This window comes from Bombina bombina, chromosome 6 (assembly GCF_027579735.1).
Source record: "Bombina bombina isolate aBomBom1 chromosome 6, aBomBom1.pri, whole genome shotgun sequence".
In the NCBI taxonomy this organism is placed as follows: domain Eukaryota; kingdom Metazoa; phylum Chordata; class Amphibia; order Anura; family Bombinatoridae; genus Bombina; species Bombina bombina.
The window spans coordinates 157,172,288-157,199,046 of NC_069504.1; the positions used below are offsets into that span (position 1 = coordinate 157,172,288).

The following is a 26,759-nucleotide window of genomic DNA, read 5'->3' on the forward strand; positions in this document are numbered from 1 at the left end:
CCCTAATCTGCCGCCCCCAATGTCGCCGCCACCTACATTATATTTATTAACCCCTAATCTGCCGCCCCCAATGTCGCCGCAACCTACCTACATTTATTAACCCCTAATCTGCCACCCCCAACGTTGCGACACCTGCATTAGATAGGTTTTTTTTAGATAGTATTTTATTTGAGGGTTGGTTGTGTGGGTGGTGGGTTTTACTGTTGGGGGGGTTGTTTGTATTTTTTTTTTACAGGTAAAAGAGCTGACTACTTTGGGGCAATGCCCCGCAAAAGGCCCTTTTAAGGGCTATTGGTAGTTTCATTTAGGCTAGGGTTTTTTCTTTATTTTGGGGGGGGCTTTTTTATTTTAATAGGGCTATTAGATTAGGTGTAATTAGTTTAAATATCTGTAATTTGTTTATTTTCTGTAATTTTGTGTGTTTTCTTTTGTACTTTAGCTAATTTCATTTAATTTAGGTAATTGTATTTAATTTAGGTAATTTATTTAATTATAGTATAGTGTTAGGTTTTATTGTAACTTAGGTTAGGTTTTATTTAACAGGTACTTTTGTATTTATTTTAGCTAGGTAGTTATTAAATAGTTAATAACTATTCTACCTAGTTAAAATAAATACAAACTTGCCTGTAAAATAAAAATAAAACATAAGCTTGATACAATATAACTATTAGTAATATTGTAGCTAGCTTAGGGTTTATTTTATAGGTAAGTATTTAGTTTTTAATAGGAATTATTTAGTTAATGATATGAATATTTATTTAGATTTATTTAAATTATATTTAAGTTAGTGGGTGCTAGGTTTAGGGTTAGACTTAGGGGTTAATATCTTTAATATAGTGGCGGCGACGTTGGGGGCGGCAGATTAGTGGTTCATAAATGTAGGTAGGTGGCGGCGATGTTAGGGACGGCAGATTAGGGGTTAATAATATTTAACTAATGTTTGTGAGGCGGGAGTGCGGCAGTTTAGGGGTTAATATGTTTACTATAGTGGTGGCGACGTTGGGGGTGTCAGATTAGGGGTTAATAAATGTAGGTAGGTTGCGGCGACATTGGGGGTGACAGATTAGGGGTTAATAAATATAATGTAGGTGTCGGCAATGTTGGGGGCAGCAGATTAGGGGTTCATAAATATAATGTAGGTGGCGGCGATGTCCGGAGCGGCAGATTAGGGGTTAATAATTTTATTATATTATTTGCAATGCGGAAGGGCCTCATTTTAGGGGTTAATAGGTAGTATATGGGTGTTAGTGTACTTTTTTAGCACTTTAGTTATGAGTTTTATGTTATGGCGTTGTACCATAAAACTCATAACTACTGACTTTTAAATGCGTTAGGGATCTTGACAAGGTAAGGTGAACCGCTCACTTTTTGGCCTTTCAGGACAGACTTGTAATACCGGTGCTATGGAAGTCCCATAGAAAAAAGACTTTACGAAGTTTACGTAAGTCGTTTTGCGGTGAGGCCAAAGAAGTGTGCGGTGCCCCTAAACCTGCAAGACTCGTAATACCAGCGGGCATAAAAAAGCAGCGTTAGGACCTCTTAACGCTGCTTTTTTACCCTAACGCACAACTCGTAATCTAGTCGACTGTTTGCACACTCAAACCAAAGTACAGTCTGGGTGATTTAACTTTGAAAATTTTCAGGGGGCCATGTCAGACTGACAGACAATTTAAAATTTGTTAAGAAAATGACAGTTTTAAATTGGTTGCAGATATTTTAAATGATATTTATTTCTAAAGCAAATATAAAAAAGTAATTTACTGTCCATTCAACCATTTAATGTATATAAGACATTTTTTTAAAGCTGAGGATCAAAGCATTTGCCACAAAAAGAGAAGTAGCAGAGTAAGGGATCATGGTTTCAAGTTAGAGGGTAACAAATTCAAGACTAATTTGCATAAGTAGTGCTTTAGAGAAAGGGTGATTGATTCATAGAATAGACTCCTAATAGGGCGGGTAAGGGCATATACAGTAAAGGTATTCAAGGATTCCTAAGACATTGAAACAGCAAACTCTTGCTTTGCGATAGACAATGTACTTTGTTGCCCTTTATGTTGATGCTATTGGTTTATTGATGTGATAAGACGGATGGACATTCACAATGGAGATAATGAATGCTTTGGAGTGAAATAACAGAAACATTACATGTCTGAATAGAGTTTGTGTTGGTCGACGTATACTTCAATTCACATATTTTAGACAGCATTTTTTATTTAAGTCCTTAGTAATAACTGTAAATATGTTTTGTGCCGTGTTTTGTATTTGCAGCAAATATTTGAAAAAAAGAAAACCAAATCATTAAAATATTTGAGAGAAAAAATTCGCCCATAAATTGTATTTATCATCAATCTTGAATATTACTAAACAGTTGGCATTGAATGTGCTATATTAAATGTGTTGCAGATTGTTTTTCTCTTTGAAGAAAATGGTTTTGAGATTGTGAAATGATAGAAACATTTAAAGTATTTCAAAAAGTTTAGTAGGGATTTTCTTGAGGTTACAATAAGAGATCATAAATTGAATTCACAAGTAACGGCAGGTGCCTTATTTTAAAGAAATGTCATTGAATATGTTCATCTTCCAGTGGACAAAAATGTTCAGATATAATAAAATAGTTTAAAAATTCTTTGGACATGCTTGAAGCTATTGAACACTTATTAAATAGAAAAGTAGGTTTTTTTATTTGATCATAGTATATCAGCAATTAAGCACTGCAAAGCAAACAATATACATAAAAGATGACATTTAAAATCATCTAAATCAGTAACTTTGCATTGTTTTGCAGCTCAAAGACATAACCCTTTAAAAGTCACTTGAGCAAATTTATTTTATCTTATCTGCTGTTGCCAGTAAGGGACGGATCCAAATGAACTATTCCACTGATCAAGTAATTATAAGGGTAGCATGTTGCATGGTATCTTTTACAATACAGTATTAAAATAAGGAAATGTGCTATGATTATCTTTTATCCCATTTTAACTTTAAAAAAAAAAAAAATTACATGAATTTTGCTGGTAACCTGAATCCTAAATTAACGTAATCCCATGGTAAATTGTCTCTCAGTACCAAAAATTGCCTCTTGATAAATCCTTTAGTAACCATAAGAATGAACAAAGTTGTTAGTTGTGCTACATTAGCATATTGATTATCCATTTCTGGAATATTTGATGCAAATTAAATGCAGAAAAATTATGGATTTTTTTAAGAAGGTTAATATATTTAATTTGGATATTACATTAATGTAGTTACACTATATGCATCATTTATATTCTATGATTAGTGAAAATGTTATGCATTTGGGACATTCTATTAGACCTTAGTCATGCAAAGTATAAAACCTTACACATTTAACTCTGCCAAAGGATGTAGCTGTTAAGCGTCATATTTATACCATATGGGTTACATCTTGCACCTACATAATTGAACTCATGGTCACAAGGACACATTCCTGTTTAGGATTTCAATAATGTAGGCTCAAGCACTTTAGGTCCAAACCCAATTACAGCAGTGCATTTCAGAGTCAATGGGATAAAACCCACTCATGATCAATCATATGATCTCATTTGAATGTCACCTAGGCAGATACAATGTTGCAAGCGGGTGCGGGTTCATGCTTCATAGTTTCGGTTCTTTTAAAATCCAGTATAAAAAGATATTATAAGTCCTTGCAATAAAAATTGATAGTCTTCATCTTTCACCAAAAGGGAAATGGTCCTTTAACAAATAGTTATAAAAAAATATTGTTAAAAAATACTTTTAAATGTTTAAAAGTGAAAATATAGTGATTAAAAAATGGTGCCTAGTCTGTCCATCATTGCAACATACAATTGGCATTCAGATGTTTTAGCAAGGGTGTAGAAGGAAGTGGATTGCAATATTTTCCAAAGTAACTCAAAATTGCGGGATTCTGTTGTAGAACCAGGTTTTGAAAACACAAATACTGTTATTGACAAAGTGTGATAGTGACTTTGGTGCTGAATTATCATTGTGCGGGGAAACATGATCCGCTGTAGCAGATCATGTCCGTTGCACATCGATAAATGCAGACAGCATACGCTGTCGGCATTTATCATTGCACAAGTATTTCTAGTGAAATGCTTGTGTAATGATGACCCCTGCAGATTCGCAGCCAATCAGGCCACTAGCAGGGGGTGTCAATCATCCCAATCCTATCTGATCAGGATGATTGCTGTCCGCAACCTCAAAGGTTGAATAGCTCCTTCTTGACTCCTGTTTCCAGCGATCTGGTAATTACGGGGTTAGATTGCAGCATCCGCTGCTTGTTAAATCTACCCCATGATCTCAAATATTAAAATAAAAATTAAAAACAAGCTATTTGTAAATGTTAAGGTCCTGATGTGACTATAGATGTATGCTCATCATGCCAAGATACATATTGCATTCATTTGGCTAATCAGTGTTGAGTATGAATTTAGATGATAATAGGTTAATGTCACACATGTAAATGAGTATTTCTTTGCCCAGTAAACAAAAAAGTTTTACTGTAACCTTAAGAGGTGTGAATGGGCTATTGTATAAGTTAGTTTTGACTGACTGTCCAGTTATATTCTCAAAAACAGGTACTTAACACATGTAAAGGCCATTTCAGAGCTTTTCTTTAGACAAGGCATTCAGAGCTGCAGAATTTTAACAAATTAAATTATATTGCATTGTGATTACCCCAGAAAAGCAACAGATTATGATAAAAAAAACATGAATAATGAATTTTTCTGTTTTACACTAATTTAACTTAAAGGGACACTAAACCCCAAATCTTTCTCTCATGATTCAGATAGAACATACAAATTTAAACAACATTACAATTTACTTCTATTATTTATTTTGCTTCATTGTTTAGATATCCTTATTTGAAGAAAAAGCAATGCACATGGGTGAGCCAATCCCATGAGGCTTCTATGTGCAGCAACCAATCAGCAGCTACTGAGCATATCTAGATATGCTTTCCAGCAAAGAATATCAAGAGAATAAAACAAATTAGATAATAGAAGTAAATTAGAAAGATGTTTAAAAATGCATTCTCTTTCTAAATCATGAAAGCAAAAATGTGGGTATCATGGCCCTTTCATAGACTGATTCCTATTTTGTAAAATATAAAATATTTGATGCTGCATATTATTTTTTTCAAAATATTTTTAAAGGGACATGGAACACGTTTGTTATAAATTTTTTAATTATGTGTAGTAAAACAACTTTGCACTATACTTGTGTTTATTCACTTCTGAGAATTGCAAGTGCACACTGCACATTTCACAATCCTAACCCGCCACATACTTGTCCTTAATTAGCCTTAGCAAAGGTAAAAAAGTAATACTGCAAACCAAAGGAGCTTTTGCTAACAACATGACAGTGGTTAGCGTCTACTCCAGTAACAATCATAGGCCTAGATTTGGAGTTCGGCGGTAAAAGGGCTGTTAACGCTCCGCGGGCTTTTTTCTGGCCGCACCATAAAATTAACTCTGGTATCGAGAGTTCAAACAAATGCTGCGTTAGGCTCCAAAAAAGGAGGGTAGAGCATTTTTACCGCAAATGCAACTCTCGATACCAGAGTTGCTTACGGACGCGGCCGGCCTCAAAAACGTGCTCGTGCACGATTCCCCCATAGGAAACAATGGGGCTGTTTGAGCTGAAAAAAAAACCTAACACCTGCAAAAAAGCAGCGTTCAGCTCCTAACGCAGCCCCATTGTTTCCTATGGGGAAACACTTCCTACGTCTGCACCTAACACTCTAACATGTACCCCGAGTCTAAACACCCCTAACCTTACACTTATTAACCCCTATTCTGCCGCCCCCGCTATCGCTGACCCCTGCATATTATTATTAACCCCTAATCTGCCGCTCCGTAAACCGCCGCCACCTACGTTATCCCTATGTACCCCTAATCTGCTACCCCTAACACCGCCGACCCCTATATTATATTTATTAACCCCTAACCTGCCCCCCACAACGTCGCCGACACCTGCCTACACTTATTAACCCCTAATCTGCCGAGCGGACCTGAGCGCTACTATAATAAAGTTATTAACCCCTAATCCGCCTCACTAACCCTATCATAAATAGTATTAACCCCTAATCTGCCCTCCCTAACATCGCCGACACCTAACTTCAATTATTAACCCCTAATCTTCCGATCGGAGCTCACCGCTATTCTAATAAATGGATTAACCCCTAAAGCTAAGTCTAACCCTAACACTAACACCCCCCTAAGTTAAATATAAATTTAATCTAACGAAATAAATTAACTCTTATTAAATAACTTATTTCTATTTAAAGCTAAATACTTACCTGTAAAATAAATCCTAATATAGCTACAATATAAATTATAATTATATTATAGCTATTTTAGGATTAATATTTATTTTACAGGCAACTTTGTATTTATTTTAACCAGGTACAATAGCTATTAAATAGTTAAGAACTATTTAATAGTTACCTAGTTAAAATAATAACAAATTTACCTGTAAAATAAATCCTAACCTAAGTTATAATTAAACCTAACACTACCCTATCAATAAAATAATTAAATAAACTACCTACAATTACCTACAATTAACCTAACACTACACTATCAATAAATTAATTAAACACAATTCCTACAAATAAATACAATTAAATAAACTAGCTAAAGTACAAAAAATAAAAAAGAACTAAGTTACAGAAAATAAAAAAATATTTACAAACATAAGAAAAATATTACAACAATTTTAAACTAATTACACCTACTCTAAGCCCCCTAATAAAATAACAAAGACCCCCAAAATAAAAAATGCCCTACCCTATTCTAAATTACTAAAGTTCAAAGCTCTTTTACCTTACCAGCCCTGAACAGGGCCCTTTGCGGGGCATGCCCCAAGAATTTCAGCTCTTTTGCCTGTAAAAAAAAACATACAATACCCCCCCCCAACATTACAACCCACCACCCACATACCCCTAATCTGACCCAAACCACCCTTAAATAAACCTAACACTAAGCCCCTGAAGATCTTCCTACCTTGTCTTCACCATCCAGGTATCACCGATCCGTCCTGGCTCCAAGATCTTCATCCAACCCAAGCGGGGGTTGGCGATCCATAATCCGGTCCAGAAGAGGCTCCAAAGTCTTCCTCCTATCCGGCAAGAAGAGGACATCCGGACCGGCAAACATCTTCTCCAAGCGGCATCTTCGATCTTCTTCCATCCGGAGCGAAGCGGCAGGATCCTGAAGACATCCAGCGCGGAACATCCATCCGGACCGACGACTGAACGACGAATGACTGTTCCTTTAAGGGACGTCATCCAAGATGGCGTCCCTCGAATTCCGATTGGCTGATAGGATTCTATCAGCCAATCGGAATTAAGGTAGGAATTTTCTGATTGGCTGATGGAATCAGCCAATCAGAATCTAGTTCAATCCGATTGGCTGATCCAATCAGCCAATCAGATTGAGCTCGCATTCTATTGGCTGTTCCGATCAGCCAATAGAATGCGAGCTCAATCTGATTGGCTGATTGGATCGGCCAATCGGATTGAACTAGATTCTGATTGGCTGATTCCATCAGCCAATCAGAAAATTCCTACCTTAATTCCGATTGGCTGATAGAATCCTATCAGCCAATCGGAATTCGAGGGACGCCATCTTGGATGACGTCCCTTAAAGGAACAGTCATTCGTCGTTCAGTCGTCGGTCCGGATGGATGTTCCGCGCTGGATGTCTTCAGGATCCTGCCGCTTCGCTCCGGATGGAAGAAGATCGAAGATGCCGCTTGGAGAAGATGTTTGCCGGTCCGGATGTCCTCTTCTTGCCGGATAGGAGGAAGACTTTGGAGCCTCTTCTGGACCGGATTATGGATCGCCAACCCCCGCTTGGGTTGGATGAAGATCTTGGAGCCAGGACGGATCGGTGATACCTGGATGGTGAAGACAAGGTAGGAAGATCTTCAGGGGCTTAGTGTTAGGTTTATTTAAGGGGGGTTTGGGTTAGATTAGGGGTATGTGGGTGGTGGGTTGTAATGTTGGGGGGGGGTATTGTATGTTTTTTTTTACAGGCAAAAGAGCTGAAATTCTTGGGGCATGCCCCGCAAAGGGCCCTGTTCAGGGCTGGTAAGGTAAAAGAGCTTGTAACTTTTTTAATTTAGAATAGGGTAGGGAATTTTTTATTTTGGGGGGCTTTGTTATTTTATTAGGGGGCTTAGAGTAGGTGTAATTAGTTTAAAATTGTTGTAATATTTTTCTTATGTTTGTAAATATTTTTTTATTTTCTGTAACTTAGTTCTTTTTTATTTTTTGTACTTTAGCTAGTTTATTTAATTGTATTTATTTGTAGGAATTGTGTTTAATTAATTTATTGATAGTGTAGTGTTAGGTTAATTGTAGGTAATTGTAGGTAGTTTATTTAATTATTTTATTGATAGGGTAGTGTTAGGTTTAATTATAACTTAGGTTAGGATTTATTTTACAGGTAAATTTGTTATTATTTTAACTAGGTAACTATTAAATAGTTCTTAACTATTTAATAGCTATTGTACCTGGTTAAAATAAATACAAAGTTGCCTGTAAAATAAATATTAATCCTAAAATAGCTATAATATAATTATAATTTATATTGTAGCTATATTAGGATTTCTTTTACAGGTAAGTATTTAGCTTTAAATAGGAATAAGTTATTTAATAAGAGTTAATTTATTTCGTTAGATAAAAATTATATTTAAGTTAGGGGGGTGTTAGTGTTAGGGTTAGACTTAGCTTTAGCGGTTAATCCATTTATTAGAATAGCGGTGAGCTCCGGTCGGCAGATTAGGGGTTAATAATTGAAGTTAGGTGTCGGCGATGTTAGGGAGGGCAGATTAGGGGTTAATACTATTTATGATAGGGTTAGTGAGGCGGATTAGGGGTTAATAACTTTATTATAGTAGCGCTCAGGTCCGCTCGGCAGATTAGGGGTTAATAAGTGTAGGCAGGTGTCGGCGACGTTGAGGGGTGCAGATTAGGGGTTAATAAATATAATATAGGGGTCGGCGATGTTAGGGGCAGCAGATTAGGGGTGCATAAATATAACGTAGGTGGCGGTCGGCAGATTAGGGGTTAAAAATTTTAATCGAGTGGCGGCGGTGTGGGGGGACCTCGGTTTAGGGGTACATAGGTAGTTTATGGGTGTTAGTGTACTTTAGGGTACAGTAGTTAAGAGCTTTATGAACCGGCGTTAGCCAGAAAGCTCTTAACTCCTGCTATTTTCAGGCGGCTGGAATCTTGTCGTTAGAGCTCTAACACTCACTTCAGAAACGACTCTAAATACCAGCGTTAGAAAGATCCCATTGAAAATATAGGCTACGCAAATGGCGTAGGGGGATCTGCGGTATGGAAAAGTCGCGGCTGTAAAGTGAGCGTTAGACCCTTTAATCACTGACTCCAAATACCAGCGGGCGGCCAAAACCAGCGTTAGGAGCCTCTAACGCTGGTTTTGACGGCTACCGCCGAACTCCAAATCTAGGCCATAGTTTGGCTCCTCCAAATAAGGTAAGTGGTGTTTAGACTTTGACCAATAAAAAACACATGCAGGAAATAATGTATTAATGTGTTGAAAGGCTTTTTATGTTCACCTAGTATGTTAAATTATTGCAACACTACAGCAAAATATTGGTGCTAAAAGGTGTTTTTTTTGCTGTCCCTTTAAGATATCTTTTATATGTCTTTAAATGTGTTTGTTACATATGTCTGCTACACTACATATGATATAGCAATAACCAGCCACTTGTAATGGCTGGTTATTTATCAAGCGCCCGATAAATTAGCGCTCCACTTGTAATCTAGGTCATAGTGCTTATGTCAGCTGAATGCACATATATATATATATATATATATATATATATATATATATATATAAATCAAATGCATATTTGACAAAAATATCACACAAGATAAACAACTCCTTAGATGGAAGTGTATACAGTAAATGATTCCAAATTAATTTCACAGATACAATACTATAACAAATTAAATATTTCCATAATAAAAGCAATAAGTAATTAATTTAGTGCAAGCAAATTATACTTCATCCTTGAAAAGTGTAGATTTGTATTTATTTTGTATTTGTGTTACCTTGTTTATGCCTATTAGGTGCTGGTGCTTCTTTTAAACTGAAACAAAATAATAACAACTCTGCCAAAATCAATGCTACTGAGACCCTAATTAGCATTGGCCAAGTAAGGCAGGGGACTTTCTGCTCCTTGACAATGAAGTGCCTTGCCCTATTTTGCTTATGTACCCACATTATCCAAGATAGCTATCCTCCAGCTATAGCAGTTGTATTTTGGCTGACACTTCTACTACAAGCTCTAAGGAAGGAATGTAGAATGTCTTTCTCCCTCCCCTCTGGCAGCTTCTAAAGTATGTTTAGTTAAATCAGTGCATCATTATCTTGTAATGATCATAACGATGTTGGCAGTCATAGTGTTACCTGAGCTATATAACATGTATTGCAGGGTAAAGATTGCCCAGCCAATTATCTTCAGTGAATATCTTTGGTTATATAGTTTATGATTCCTGCTTAGTTTTAATCATATGTGCCTTATTAATTAGTATGTTTTTAATTACTGCCAAAACTATCATCTATTTATCTATCTAAATATCTATCTATCTATCAAGACATGACAGAGGGATAGAGTTATCATATTGCCTTTCCACATGAATAGAAAAAATAGATTAACTAGCAACCACTAAACTCCATGCTTGTCTTATATTCTCCAAGAATTGACCAATCATTCTTTTTTATACAACGTCTTATCATTCTTTGTGTTTGTCTCTATCTATCTATCTATCTATCTATCTATCTATCTATCAACTATTCATCCATCTATCTATCTCTATATCTCTCTCTGTTTTTCTATCTATCTATCATCTATCTATCTATCTATCTATCTATCTATCTAGCTATTAAGACATGACAGAATGATAAAGTTATCATATTACCATTTCACATGGATAGACAATAATAGATTAACTATCAACCACTAAACTCCCTGTTTTCTGAAATGATTTATCTTCCCTAAGAAGACACCAATCAATCTATTTATACAATGTGCTATCATTCTGTATGTATGTATGGAGGTATGCATGTGTCTATCTATCAATCTATCAATCTTTCTATCTATCTATATGTCTATGTATCATCTCTCTTTCTGTCTGTCTGTCTGTCGGTCTTCCTGTTTGTCTGTTCATCCATCCATCTAATCTTTCTCTGCTTATAATGAACTTTCTGTATGTCCTTTGCCCTCCTTATCACATTAATCTTTCATAATTAGCACCAAGACATTATAGAAGTATAACGCTTATTATATTACTATCTCATAAGAAATAGAAAAATAAGAAAATAGATTAACTAACAACCACTTAGTCCTTGTAGTAAACATTCAAGTAACACAAACAAACTCCATGCTTGCTGAAATGATTTAATATGAGTAGAATTTCACGTTTGTCATCTTCCAAGAAGACACCAATCACTTACATTTTACATGGTAAGTGTACTGGATGCAAGAGCTCCAATTGTCTCAAGTGGAAGTATATATTTGTCCATGACAGCATTATTGGTTTGTTATTTGTATTCCAACATTGTTCATACAAAAATATATAATTTTACTCTGCCCCATTTATAATTTAGGCACAGAAAAAAAGATACATATGTACATGGAGATAGAACACATTTTTTTGTTATTGTTTAGTTACAAAACAACAATGTGAACAGGCACACATTGTGTGTCCACTGTTGATGTAAAAAGCTTGCTTAAAGGATTACTAACTTTTACCAAATTCAGTATAAAAAAACACATATAATAAGTTACATGCATAAAATAAACTTACTGACCTATTACTTTTGCAAATCAAAGCCGCATAACCTTAGAAAATGCATCTTTATTTTTTGACGATTACGTCATGATATCCAGCCCACATCTAAAACCAATCAGATTAGCAGTTTATGCATGTCATTATGACACAAATTAGTCCTCATTCGCATGCGCACAAAATCAGGTGAAATAGCGCATGCACATTTGCAAATATTGATGCCGAAATTACCAGCAGCTAGATTGGAATAACGCCTGCGCATTTGAGACCGAAATCTATGCAATCAGTTCTCCACGCTTTCTACGTAGAATCAAAACACTAGTAGCTTACACGTCATCTTCAGATAACAATTTATTGCTGGTTACGATGCAGAGTTGAAGGATCACCAACTAAATCATTAACTAACTTTAAAATATTCATCAAGATAAGTTTTTACAGACTGTTTCTGTTAGTTGCTGCATTTAGTTGGTGATTTTCAATCCACATCGTATATCAGGTAAATTTGTACTTTATTTTTTACATAATTTTTTTTCTGTCAGTCTATTGTAAAATTTTATATTTGCTAATATCATTAAATTAATCATGATTAACAATAATCATATAAACTTTTTTTAAGAGTGTCAATTTCAGTGATATCTAAATATCTCTTAGAAGTTTATGTTGTACATACATACATGATGTATGTAATTTGATTAATTTCATTAAATCTAATTAAATAACAAAAACAATTATTAGGGTATGACAAAATTAGGTATGAATGTTTTATATATAAAGAGTTAAATACAAGAACATTATTCACCTTAAATTAAAAACCACTATTATGTTAAACAATTATTTTTTGGTTTGTGCAGTTAATAATTTTAATTTCTAATTTATATAATTGTGTGTTGTATATAATGCATTATATGATAAATAGATATAATATTTTAAGTTGATATTTTGTTAATTAGCTTGATACAAGCAGTGCAATGATTATGTCTCCAAAAATTAAAATAAAAAAATATGCAATTATTTTATATAAAGAGAAATCGTTATTACCAAAATGCATACAATTTTATTAATTGAATTTAATATAATTTATAGTAGAGAAATCTATTTATAGACACCGATGTGTTAATGAAGTTATTTTACTAATTGCAAAGTCAATTTATCTATATTAAAGTACATAGATATTCTGTTAATGTTTTTATAATAAGTGGTTTCCAATATTCTATTTCAATATTTATTAAGACTGCTCGTTATTACTAGGGAGATTCTATAAGCCTACACCGCTTACCTGTCAAAGCGCTGCTGGATCTTATGTACGCTCGATAGAGCAAGTCTACTATGTTGCAGCCAGTCTTGCATGGAGTCTTGCAGGGAGTGACGTGTGTGGTTACGTTGCGCAATCTTGCGCATGCGCAGTGATCATTTTAGGCACCATATTCCAACTGCAGTTGGCAGCCAGGATTGGATATGAGTGAAAGATACCCACGGAGTGGGTTTGGAAAAAATTATTTTTTGGAAAGAAAATTACGGCGATACGGTAAAGATCTCCTAATGAGAGCCTATTGAGAAGACGCTTATTTTGGATAGTTATATTGTAACAAGCATCATTAAATTTTGCTTACAGTGTCACTTTAAAAGTCTTTTGTCAGGCACCATGGACTTGTCCCATTTCAACTTATCAGAGTATACAAAATAACAATTTCAACATGGATGACTTTTGCTGAATTTTTCTATTTTGTTTGAATACATTAGAATGTTCAACCTGAAAACATTTTCAACTCGGTTGATTTTTGTATTTGTGCTCTGTGGGATTCTAATCAATTGGGTGCTCTTTCAATGAATTAGCTGATCATATAGAACATAACAGAATAATCTATTTATTTATTTGCATTTGGTTTGGGTAAGTTTGTGAAAAACTATAGAAAAAACACATTTCTTTCATGCTTTTCTTGAAGTTTGTTTCTTTTTTTGCAAGGGTTTCCATAGTCAAACATGGAAACGGAATATAATTGAAAGGCAATTGATTCAGTTTTGTTGATAACTACCTAATATGTCTGAATACAGGAAGGTATACACAGCCAATATCAAAAACATAGGGGGCGCAATCCGATATACGGCGCAGGTTTTGGCGCAAGCGTGGAAACCTGCGCCGCCCGTAGTTTGACCTTGCACATCAAGCTATCACATATACGGCGCCGGCAGTTGCTAAAGTGCCGTAAGTCGACAAACTAGCGATGTCCAGAAATAAGCATAAATACAAATTTCTTGAGTCGCCAGTGACTTACGGCACTTTAGAAACTGCCGCCTAAGAAAACTAACTAAAGTATAAAATATCCCGTAACTGTCTAACACGCCTCCCAAAAATAGCCCGACACGTATACCCCTCTATCCGCAATCCCCCCTCTCACTCCTAACAATAAATGTATTAACCCCTAAACCGCCGCTCCCAGACCCCGCCACCACCTATATTATATGTCTTACCCCCTAATCTGATCCCCTTACACCGTCGCCACCTATATTATATGTCTTACCCCCTAATCTGACCCCCTTACACCGCCGCCACCTATATTATATGTCTTACCCCCTAATCTGACCCCCCTACACTGCCGCCACCTATTTGAAATATATTAACCCCTAATCTGACCCCCCTACACCGCCGCCACTTATTTGAAATATATTAACCCCTAATATGATCCCCCTACACTGCCGCCACCTATTTGAAATATATTAACCCCTAATTTAACCCCCCTACACCGCCGCCACCTATATTAAATATATTAACCCCTAAACCTAAGTCTAACCCTAATACCCCCAACTTAATTATTATTGAAATAAATCTCAATAATATTAATATTATTAACTAAATTATTCCTATTTAAAACTAAATACTTACCTATAAAATAAACCCTAAGATAGCTAAAATATAATTAATAATTACATTGTAGCTATTTTAGGGTTTATATTTATTTTACAGGTAATTTGGTAATTATTTTAACTAGGTAGCTATTAAATAGTTATTAACTATTTAATAGCTATTGTACCTAGTTAAAATAAATACAAAGTTACCTGTAAAATAAATATAAACCCTAAAATAGCTACCATGTAATTATTAATTATATTGTAGCTATCTTAGGGTTTATTTTATAGGTAAGTATTTCGTTTTCAATAGGAATAATTTAGTTAATAATATTAATATTATTTAGATTTATTTCAATTATAATTAAGTTAGGGGGTGTTAGGGTTAGACTTAGGTTTAGGGGTTAATATATTTAATATAGGTGGCGACGGTGTAGGGGGATTAAATTAGGGGTTAATATATTTCAAATAGGTGGCGGCGGTGTAGGGGGATCATATTAGGGGTTAATATATTTCAAATAGGTGGCGGCGGTGTAGGGGGATCATATTAGGGGTTAATATATTTCAAATAGGTGGCGGCGGTGTAGAGGGGTCATATAAGGGGTTAATATATTTCAAATAGGTGGCGGCGGTGTAGGGGGATCATATTAGGGGTTAATATATTTCAAATAGGTGGCGGCAGTGTAGGGGGTCAGATTAGGGGTTAATATATTTTAAATAGGTGGCGGCTGTGTAGGGGGGTCAGATTAGGGGGTAATACATATAATATTGGTGGCGGCGGGGTCTGGGAGCGGCGGTTTAGGGGTTAAACACTTTAATAGGGATTGCGGTGGGGGATTGCGGTTGACAGTTAGATATACATTGCGCATGCGTTAGGTGTTAGGATTTATTTTGCATGTAGTTTAGGGAGTTACGGGTCTCCAATACTCAGCGTAAGGCTTACTACGCCTGCATTTTGTAGCGAGGTGAAAATGGAGTAAGATTTCTCCATTTTCGCCACGTAAGTCCTTACGCTGTATATTGGATACCAAACTGTGCGGGTTTGGTATATCACTCTATGGGCCAAAAACTACGGCCGAAGGGTGAAATATACAAGCGTAACTTCTAGGTTACGCCGTATATAGGATACCAAACCAGCGCAATATTTGGCGTCGCCGGCTTTTGCGGGCGACGCTGCATATCGGATCGGGCCCAGGATATGTGCAATTAATAAGTTATTATAATTGTATTCTTTTTACTTGGTCCACAAACTAAACTGCAATCATAAATATACATTTTAATGATTCTATTTTAGCTATGTACACTTTTCATGGTGATTTGAACTGTATTTTTTTAAACTTTTTGTTTAACAAGGAAACAAGGTGTATAACATACAAATTCAAACACCAAAAAAAAGCTTTGTAACAGCCAAAATAATGCTATTCAAAAGAAACAAAAATTGATTTGCACTATGTAAAAGCTGTTAAATTCTATAAATCCAAAAATCAATGTTAAGGCTGTTTTGTAATTGATTTGTAATATTTCTTCCAAATGTACTCAGTGCAGAGAATTAGTAGAGTTGACAAAATACAAAACCACTCAAAAACTATATATATAAAAAAGCAAAAATATTGTCTCCTCTAATGAATTGAAATGAATAGCCATAGTTTGCAAATTCTTGTTGTTTCTTTAGTTTTTATAGAGAGAAGCAAATTATAGCTCAGTAATGGCCTAACATTTGCTCATAAATAACAGATCAACAGTTTTATATCACTGAAACTCTGCTGGCAGCATTTCAGTAATGTTCAATTGCTGTTATGAATACTTCATGGATCTATTATGCAATTTTATTAAGCCAACACAAAGAGTTAGTCAAGAGTAATTAATTCTTATGTCATGTTATTTACCTGCTCATTTTATGTCACCTCACCAACATCAGTGATTTTTGTTAATAATAATAATTTCACCCTACCACATATGTTGGTTGAAGCAGATGACTGAAAAAGTGCTTGCCTTCCTGGATAACTTTGTAAAAGTTATATATATATGTGTGTGTGTTTAATATTTTAGTTTTTATGATGACCACATGCCTTTCTGAGCTAAATTATTATCTTGTATATAATTATATACTTTTGGTATTGTTGTAAGATTAAACAACACATTTATTTTATGTTAGGCAAAATTTATTCAACCTCACTGCTTGTACAATGATAAATGCTGTCGGCATTCATCGATGTCTGTCGGACATGATCCACTGTTTAGTATTTGAGTGCTTAAAGACACATTAAACTCAAAATATCATTCCACATAAAGGTCTAGATTACATGTTGAGTGATATTGTGCTCAAGATTGTAAAACCGCTACCTCAAGGATATTGCCGGCATCTGTGTGCTTGTATTAAAAGTTGAAAGTTACATTTTCCTCCTAGAGTTTTAGGGGCTGTTTTTATAAAAGTGTGAGTGGACATGATACGATGTAGCGTATCATGTCTGCTGCACATCAATAAATGCTGAGAGCGGGAGCCGAGGGTGTTATTGTTCAGGCTGCTCTTACTCTGGTGTTAGAGAATATAGTAATTTTGAGACGAAGATCCATGACCTGCGAGATTTTTTTGTAAATTTTATTTATTGTTTGTACTTGAACTAATAAATTTTCTCAAATATATGGTTTCATCTGGACCCTGCCATCGTTTGTTGGCGCTCTGATATATATTTCTGATATTTATACTTCTTCTCATAGCTATGCATATTTATTTGTTTAATGCATATCAATCCCTTTAAATTCCTATCCAAAATGTATCTACAAAACTTCTAATAGACTTTAAAGTTGAACTTTGCAAAAAAGTAATCAGGTAAGATTTTCTAAAGGATTGCAATATATCACTGGGTGCATTTGTAACATATTTAGGGGTCTATTGCAATTATTTAGAAAAATTATAACAATTTTTTTTTTACAAAATTCACTATTAAAGTCTATGAGATTTGTGCACATAAATAATTTGATAAAGAACTGTAATAGCTGTTTATTTTTAAAATATACTATACACACAGGCAGTAATAGACAGAGATATGCACACATAGACAGTAATAGACAGAGATATGCACTCACAGACAGTAATAGACTGAGATATGCACTCACAGACAGTAATAGACTGAGACATGCACTCACAAACAGTAATAGACTGAGACATGCACTCACAGACAGTAATAGACAGATACATGCACTCATAGACAGTAATAGACAGAGACATGCACACACAGGCAGTAATAGACAGAGACATGCACACACAGGCAGTAATAAACAGAAACATGCACACACAGGCAGAGATATGCACACAGAGACAGTAATAGACAGAGACATGCACTCACAGGCAGTAATAGACAGAGATATGCACACACAGACAGTAATAGACAGAGACATGCACTCACAGGCAGTAATAGACAGAGACATTCACACACAGGTAGTAATAGACAGACATGCACACACAGGCAGTAATAGACAGAAACATGCACACACAGGCAGTAATAGACAGACATGCACACACACACACAGGCAGTAATAGACAGAGACATGCACACACAGGCAGTAACAGACAGAGACATGCACACACAGGCAATAATAGACAGAGAATTTCACACACAGGCAGGGATAGATAGATAGATGGATAGATAGATAGATAGATAGATAGATAGGCATACACACAGACAGGGATAGATAGGCATACACACACAAACACTCAGGCAGCAATAGGCAGATACACATACACACAGGCAGGGATAGATAGGCATACACACACTCAGGCAGCAATAGCACACACACACAGGCAGGGATAGATAGGCACACACTCAGGCAGTAATAGCAGACACACATACAGGCAGGGACAGATAGGCACACACACTCAGGCAGTAATAGCAGACACACGCACTCACATGTGAGTTTGTGAAAACTTGCCATTGTCATTATGGAGTAAATGACACATACACACACCCATCACTATTAAGCATGTGTAAACAATAAGTAAATACATTTAAAAAAAAGGCATAATGTCAAAAAGATTTTTTTTTATTCAACAGTCCTTAACAGAAAACCTGTTCCTTAGTATGTGGAAACTCCATTTTTATAAAGTACCTTTTTTAATTAGCTCAGCAAAACAAAAAAATATGGACAAATCATTATGTAAAGACCATGAATAATTTGTCATATGCATAAACCATCACCTCTTTAGTGACACAGATCAGTGAGATAGGAGACTGCTTTCCTCAAGGTGATTCCTCTCCTTTTTACTTTCAGTTTTAGCTCTAAGTAGTTATCCGGTCTAAACATGCCCCTTTTGTGATCTTGTTGCTCTATTAGTATGATTGACATCCAATGTAGCCAATTAACATAACAACTTCCTTTTATATATATATATATATATATATATATTTTTTTTTTTTTTTTTTAAATGTATATGCTTGTGATCTGTTTTTTTTTTACATTTGCTATACCAGTACTTTATCAAGAGCAAGCACTGCCACTTTAATACAATAAAGAATTTTTTTTTTCTAAAGTGCTCCCCACTGCCCCCTAATGCCCGGTCTGCTCGCACCTAGAAACGGCCCTGCATGGCAGATGTATTGTATGGATAAGAAGACACCTTTAATGTATTTATATATATATATATATATATATATTTATATATATAGAAATCCAATCTCCGCACTCTCTGGGTTTAAAGCACGGCAACCTTTATTCTTCGATGTTTCGGGGCATTCACTCCTTCCTAAGTATTATTGAGATCAGTCCTAAAAATCATTATTTGTATTTACAATAAAAGAAAATAAGCATTTTAACACCTAAATAAAGAAAATAACAAATATATGGAACAGGTTTATAAGTGTAATTTTAGTTACAATTTTTATATTTAGTGATAAAAACAGCTCATCTATATTTTTCTTAGCTGAGCATGAAATCAGTTTGCAGCAATGGTTGCAAAATAAATGGTTAAAGGTTCTTATTCTATTGCAAAGGAAACATATTCCTAAATCTATTTTCTGTTTACTTCTTTACATTTGTAAAATAAATTTCATAGCCTAAATAAGAAGTGTTTGATACAAGTATTTTAGTGTTTTTCTTCTTGAGCTTATGGAACCCGGTAATGGTCATGTTCAGTTGCTTTAACTAACCTATTGGCTGCAATGACTTGTAGCCCTCTGTGGCAGTTAATGTATTAAATCTTCAGTACCTAGAGACTGAAACTGCTAAATCTTGTTATGTTTGTAACCCACAAGGAACGGAATTCAACATTTCATAGATTAATTGCATTGCTACAAAATCAAAAATATGTCTTTCTCCATATATTTCTGGCATCTTGACATTAACAACCTCACTCAGTTGATTATACACTTTGACCATTAATAAGGAAGGTAAAAATAAACTGCCACTTGTATATTTGGAATCTTTTAAAAATTGTGGCCTAGATTACAAGTGGAGTGCAAACATGTTAGCTCTATTGTGCATTAACATCACTCAACTACAATCCATGCCATTTCCGTTTTTTCCCTCATAATACAAGTCCAATATTATTTTTTATTGCTTGAGTGACAGTCTACTGCCCACTAACACCTGCCTGTTGGAATGTGCATGTGCGTTAATTCTTTCACAATAGACTTCTATAGCTCCGTGTAGGAAAAGATAACTCTCAAGTGCTTAGCATATGGTGTGCAAAAAATCTGGACTTGTTCATTTAGTGTTGTCCTACATTATTTCAATAAAACAAACATAAAATAATTCTCACATACAAACACACACCTATATAAACACACATTGTCATACCCGAAGCCCCACATGCTGTTGTGCTAGGTCACCAGTGTAATGTTCCACCCTGGATTTGAACAAGGGTCTCCAGCTTACTGATCTGTTGCTTGCAAGTGTGCCACTTTGGATTTTGTGCTGCAATCTTGTTATTTTGGTTACCTTGTATTTTCTTTTTTTGTAACTCCACCCATCTGCAGCTGCAGAGCATTATCACTCTCATGCAGTCTATTTAATGGCAATCCCTTCCTGAAGGCCTTGCACATTTATAGAGCCTTGTACTGTGGGTGGGCTGATACAGTTTGCTGTTTGTTGTACTCTGAACTGGCGTTCTGATTTTTTTCTAGTTTTGCCTAATTTGGTTTTACCTCCTGCATGTTTTGAATACATTTTTTGCCTGATTCTATTATACCTAATACTCTGATCTGTAACTTTTCCATGGCTATCTATAACTTCTCCTTTGGGGTTTTCCTTAGGGTGCTTTTCCTGACTGCATCTGCATTAAAAAAGGCAAAAAGGTGACAGCATAAAAAACCCATTTATTTAGGCAGACAAAAAACAGGCAACATTTTGGGAAGTTATCCCTTATTCACGCCTATTTTTTGTCTGCCTAAATAATGGTTATTTATGCTGTCACCTTTTTGCCTTTTTTATGATATTGTGGGGCATGGAGCAGTGGCCCTGTGGTGACGTGCATCCTTTCCTAGTGTGCTGGTATCTTTTTCTGATGCATCTGCATTAACCCTTTGTGAATATTCTCTGCCAGTCCTTTTCTGATTAGTGCTGTAAGTATTTCGGTAACCTGCAAAAGCATTCACATGACACAGACTAGCGGCCAGGACAGTTAGTAAGAAGGATGCTTGTTACAGGGACTTAGGTGCCTAAAAGTATAAAGGGCCATGAAAATATGGACCCTGCAGAACTTAATCAAGCCATTGCCTACCAGGGGCAGTTATTGGGTGAACATGCAGCCCCACTTCAGAATATGGATGTGAAACCAAAAAGCATTACAGCTCTCCTGCAGCAGGACCTAGTACAGAGGAAGTCATCTTCCTCTGCAGATCCAGCCCCAATGACAGTGTCAAAATCTGAATCAGAAACCAGTTTTTCCCATGGGTACCTTATTCCACTTTCTATATTGCTCCTCCCTGAAAAGTTTGATGGTAACACAGTGTAATGCAAAGGATTCTTCAACCAATGTAGATTGCACTTTCAAATGTACTCTGAGATCTTTTACACACAACAGTCCATAACCACCTGTGTCATATGCCTTCTTGAAGGAAAAGCCCCAGCCAGAGTCTCTTCCATCTAGGGGAAAGGAAGATGAACTGTTACAGTATGCTAAGAGATTTATACCAGCTTTCAAGTCTGTAATTGATGGTACTAGGGCAATCCGCAGAAGTTGATGCCTCTTTGTTGAATTTACACCAAGGTAGTTACACTGTTGCTGAATTCGCAGTGGACTTTAAGACATCGGTGCTAGAGACTGAATGGAATTTGGGAGCGTTAAAAGCTGCTTTTAGAAAAGGTTTGAATGATGGTCTTGAGGATGAACTTGTATACCAAGAACTACAAGAATCTCTTGAAGCCTTGATAGATCTCTGCATTTGCCTAAATACTAGATATCAGTCAAGGCAGCAAGAAAGAGGTCAGAAAGCTTCTTTGCCTAAACCAAAAGTCAGATTGGCTCCACACTTTATTCCTCCTTTGGAGACATCGTTTTCTGGTCAGGAATAGCCTTTGGAAGTGGGCTCAATTAAACTGTCTAAGGCAGAAAGACTCTGTTGTTGGTCATTAGGCCTCTGTCTATATTGTGGAATCTAGGTTCATCTATTACATTATTGCCTTACCTACCGGAAAAAAAGGAGAACTTAGTTCTGGCTAGAGGAGCAGAGCTAAGTGAAATTGTGAAATCTCCTATTTGAAAATGTATTTGCCTCCATCAACACTTTATTGATTCTGAAGTTGCTAGAATCTTTTTAGATGAATCCTTTGAATTTTGGCATCATATTCCTTTGAGGAGAGAAAGTTTTTTTCATAATTTGAAACAAAGACGGTGATTGAATATAGAGAGCTTAATAAGGTTACAGTAAAGAACAGGTATCCATTACCTTTGATCCTGCAGCTTTTTGATGCTGTCAAGGGTACCACAATGTTCACTAAGTTAGATCTTCGCTGGGCATATAATATTATTCATTTAAGAAGTGCTGCATGGAAACAGGATTCAAAACCAGATGCAGCCACTATGAGTACTGTGTGATGCTATATGGGTTGTAGTATTCATGTAATCCACCAGCACTTGTAGGTATAAAAAGTATCTTTTTTTGAGAAAGCATGATTAAGTGACATATGGTCACGAAACGTTGCTTGCTTTAACTTGATCTTCAATAAAAGATACTTTTTATACCTACAAGTGCTGGTGGATTACATGAATACTACTAATACATTGAGGAGTTGCAGTTTTTCCTTACCACCGTGCACACTCAGTGGTGCTGTATTTATTTATGGATTTGGGCTTTATGGGTTGTGTAATGCCACAGCAGTGTTCCAGAACTTTGTTAAAGGGATAGGAAAGGCAAAAAAAAAAAATATTGCATCAATTCAATCTTCAATATAAAGTGTAAATTTGGACAAATACCTCCCATTAACATTGCTTCCTCAGTTTGCCGCAATCTTACACTGAAATATTGCCCATTTCCAAACCCACAGTGCAACTTATTAACATTTTTGAATCATGGTGGGCAACCTGGGTTCTATAATTTATGGCTCTTACATATCCACCATAGCCTGATCAATTCAATTGTACATGTGGAGTGCATGCATATTGTTCTAGTGATATCATCGCCGATACCAGCTTTATTGTGATCATGTGCCTGGAGTGGAATCACAGCAACCTCAGTACTGAGATTAAAGAGTAGGAGCGAGTGTATAAGTATTTATGAATTATCCCCTACATAAACCAGCTGTACTGAATGAATCAAGATTTTAGTAATTTTTTTTACGAACTATACCCCAATTTGTGCGCATGCGTATAGGTCTATGGAAACTGCGCATGCAATGGGGAAATGGGTACTGCGCTTATAAATATGCAAATTTGGGGAGATACAATAGGTGAACATTTTTAACAAAAACAGCAACCATTTTTAAGGGCTGGATGAAATTTTGGCATTGTTTAAATAAAATATATATTTTATAAGTGTTAGAAGCTTTATTTCAGCAATCAAGTAGGTTCATTTGATTTCAAATAGCAGGAAGTTTTATATGATTTTTTTTATTTGTTTAGACATAATTTCATAACCCTTTTAATGATATATTTCATGATTATCTAAACTGCTTTGTCATAGTATATTTGGATGGTGTCTTGATTTATTCAAAATCATCTACCAAAAGGATGTTACACATATAAAGGCTGTTTTACGCACACTTTGTGAGCACAGGCTGTATGATAAGATGGAAAAGTGTAAGCTTCACAAAGCACAGATACCATTTCTAGGATACATCATCTCATCAAAGGGATTTCATTTGGACCCAACAAAGCTTTCTGCTATTCAAGATTGGTCTATAACCACTAAATTGAAGGCATTACGATTTATAGGGTTCTCAAATTACTACTGTCCGTTTATTAAAGATTATGCATCATTGACCATTCCCCTCACAGCTTTTACTATGAAATGAGCATCCATTAAGATATGGTCCGATGCCGCTGACAAAGCCTTTAAGAATCTTAAATATACATTCTTTACAGCATCTTTAATGTCATCCAGATGAAACAGTTTATTTTAGATGTGGATGCATCCGAGTATGGAGTTTTAGCAGTTTTTTTTCAGAGAGACTCTCAAACTGGACAAATTCATCTTGTAGCATATTCTTCTAAAACATTCTTGACCACAGAATAGGCCTGTGTTATAGGCAATAAAGAACTTTTTAGCAATAAAGCTTGCCCTGTTAGAATCACAGCAATTTTTAGAATGAGTCAAAGACCCATTTCTTATATTGGCTGAGCGCAAAAATCTATTGTACATTAAAGGGACAGTCAACACCAGAATTGTTGTTGTTTTAAAAGATAGATAATCCCTTAATTACCCATTCACCAGTTTTGCATAACCAACACAGTTATAATAATACACATGAGCTCAATGTTATCTATATGAAACACATGAACTAACGCCCTCTAGTGGTGAAAAAAAATACAAAATGCATTTAGATTAGAGGTGGCCTTCAAGGTCTAAGAAATTAGCAAATGAACCTCCTAGGTTTAGCTTTCAACTAAGAATACCAAGAGAACAAAGCAAAATTGGTGATACAAGTAAATTGAAAAGTTGTTTAAAATTGCATGCCCTATCTGAAGCATGAAAGGTTTTTTTTGGACTTGAATGTCCCTTTAAGTCATCCCAAAGGCTGAATGCTCAGCAAATGCATACAGAAAGAGAAGCACTCTACCAGGAATGAACAACAACAACGTACCTTGTTCTATGGAAAGTTATCACATAGGAACATATAAAGTAAAAATCACCCCTTCATGTATAAGGATATCAAGTAAGTTCCTGAACAATGTAATGGGAATAGTGGTTTTGTGTAGTGGATAACTTTGTGGCACAGACTCAACCTTTAGAAGATTCGGCTACCCGGAGACCAGCGGAGTCTGTGGTACATAACCACTCCCTCCCCTTGCACTGATCAATCAAGTGAAGACATGAAAGAAACAAACTGTAGAAACCACTGTGTATGGACACTTATGGCTCATGTGTGCTTACGGCTCCTATAGTTTCACTTCCGGGTGACGTCAACACTGGTAATCAAGACTGTATCCAATCCACTTCCTCACAGCTCCGCATGGAACACTCTTTTTTGGTGCCAATAACCATACAATCCCAGTTGGTCAAAAGTATCCGTCAGGAATAACAGGGCTTGAACAGAACAAAGGGAGTTGTTCTCATTAAAATAAATAGAAGTTCCAAAGCAAAAAAGCCTCTAAAATCCAAACATGTTTATTGAAGATAAATCACTAAAACTGCAGAGTTCTCATTATCGCAGGGACAGATGCTTTTTTTTAATAGAATTCTATGAGGTCTGACCCTGCGAGTGTTGGAGTGGAAAACCACATCTTGACTGGCAATTTTTTCAGAATCGGGGCCTAAGGCAGAAACCAGAGTTGGAACTTGGTGTAGAATCTAGGGTATTATGTGGGAGAAGCCAAGAGGTTCGGATGGGACTAGGCATGCTTGGGTGTGGCCATAAGAGAAATTGGGAAAGAGAGATCAATATTCATCCTCCTTCTTAGCCCAACAATCACAATAGGGGTGCAACCTAAAAGACTGGGGTGTCTATGCCCCATCATGCATATGAAATACAGTTAAATTACCAATGGCTAGATTACGAGTCTTGCGTTATGAGTAAAAAAGCAGCGCTAAGCCTCATAACGCTGCTTGTTTACTACCGCTGGTATTACAAGTCTTGTAGGTACAGCTGTCCCGCACACTTTTTTGGCCTTACCACAAATCAACTTACGCAAATTGCGTATAGTCTTTTTTCTATGGGACTTCCATAGCGCTGGTATTACAAGCTTGTCCTGAGAGGCCAAAAAGTGAGTGGTACAACCTACCCCGTCAAGATTCGTAAAGCATTCTAAAGTCAGTAGTTATGAGTTTTACACTACAACGCTGTAGCATAAAACTCATATCTAAAGTGCTATAAAGTACACTAACACCCATAAACTACCTATTAACCCCTAAACCGAGGCCCTCCCGCATCGCAAACACTAAAATAACATTATTAACCCCTAATCTGCCGCTCCCAACATCGCCGCTACTAGAATAAACATATTAACCCCTAAACTGCCGCACTCCCGCCTCGCAAACATTAGTTAAATATTATTAACCCCTAATATGCTGTCCCTAACATTGCCGCCACCTACCTACATTTATTAACCCCTAATCTGCTGCCCCCAATGTCACCGCCACTATATTACATTTATTAACCCCTAAATCTAAGTCTAACCCTAACACCCCCTAACAAATATAATTCAAAAAAATATAAATAAAAATTACTATTACCACCTAAACAATTAATATTTAAAACTAAATATTTACCTATAAAATAAACCCTAAGCTAGCTACAATATAACTAATAGTTACATTGTACCTAGCTTAGGTTTATTTTTTATTTCACTGCTAAGTTTGCATTTATTTTAACTAGGTAGAATAGTTACTAAATAGTAATTAACTATTTAATAACTACCTAGCTAAAATAAATACAAATGTACCTGTAAAATAAAACCAAACCTTAGTTACACTAACACCTAACACTACAC

At 35.8% G+C, this 26,759-nt stretch overlaps 1 protein-coding gene across 1 annotated transcript in view; it reads left to right on the forward strand.

Moving 5' to 3' along the window:
• The window catches only part of GRM8 (glutamate metabotropic receptor 8), a 2,175,877-nt gene that overhangs the window by 841,418 nt on the left and 1,307,700 nt on the right, over positions 1-26,759 (forward strand). The window lies entirely within an intron of this gene.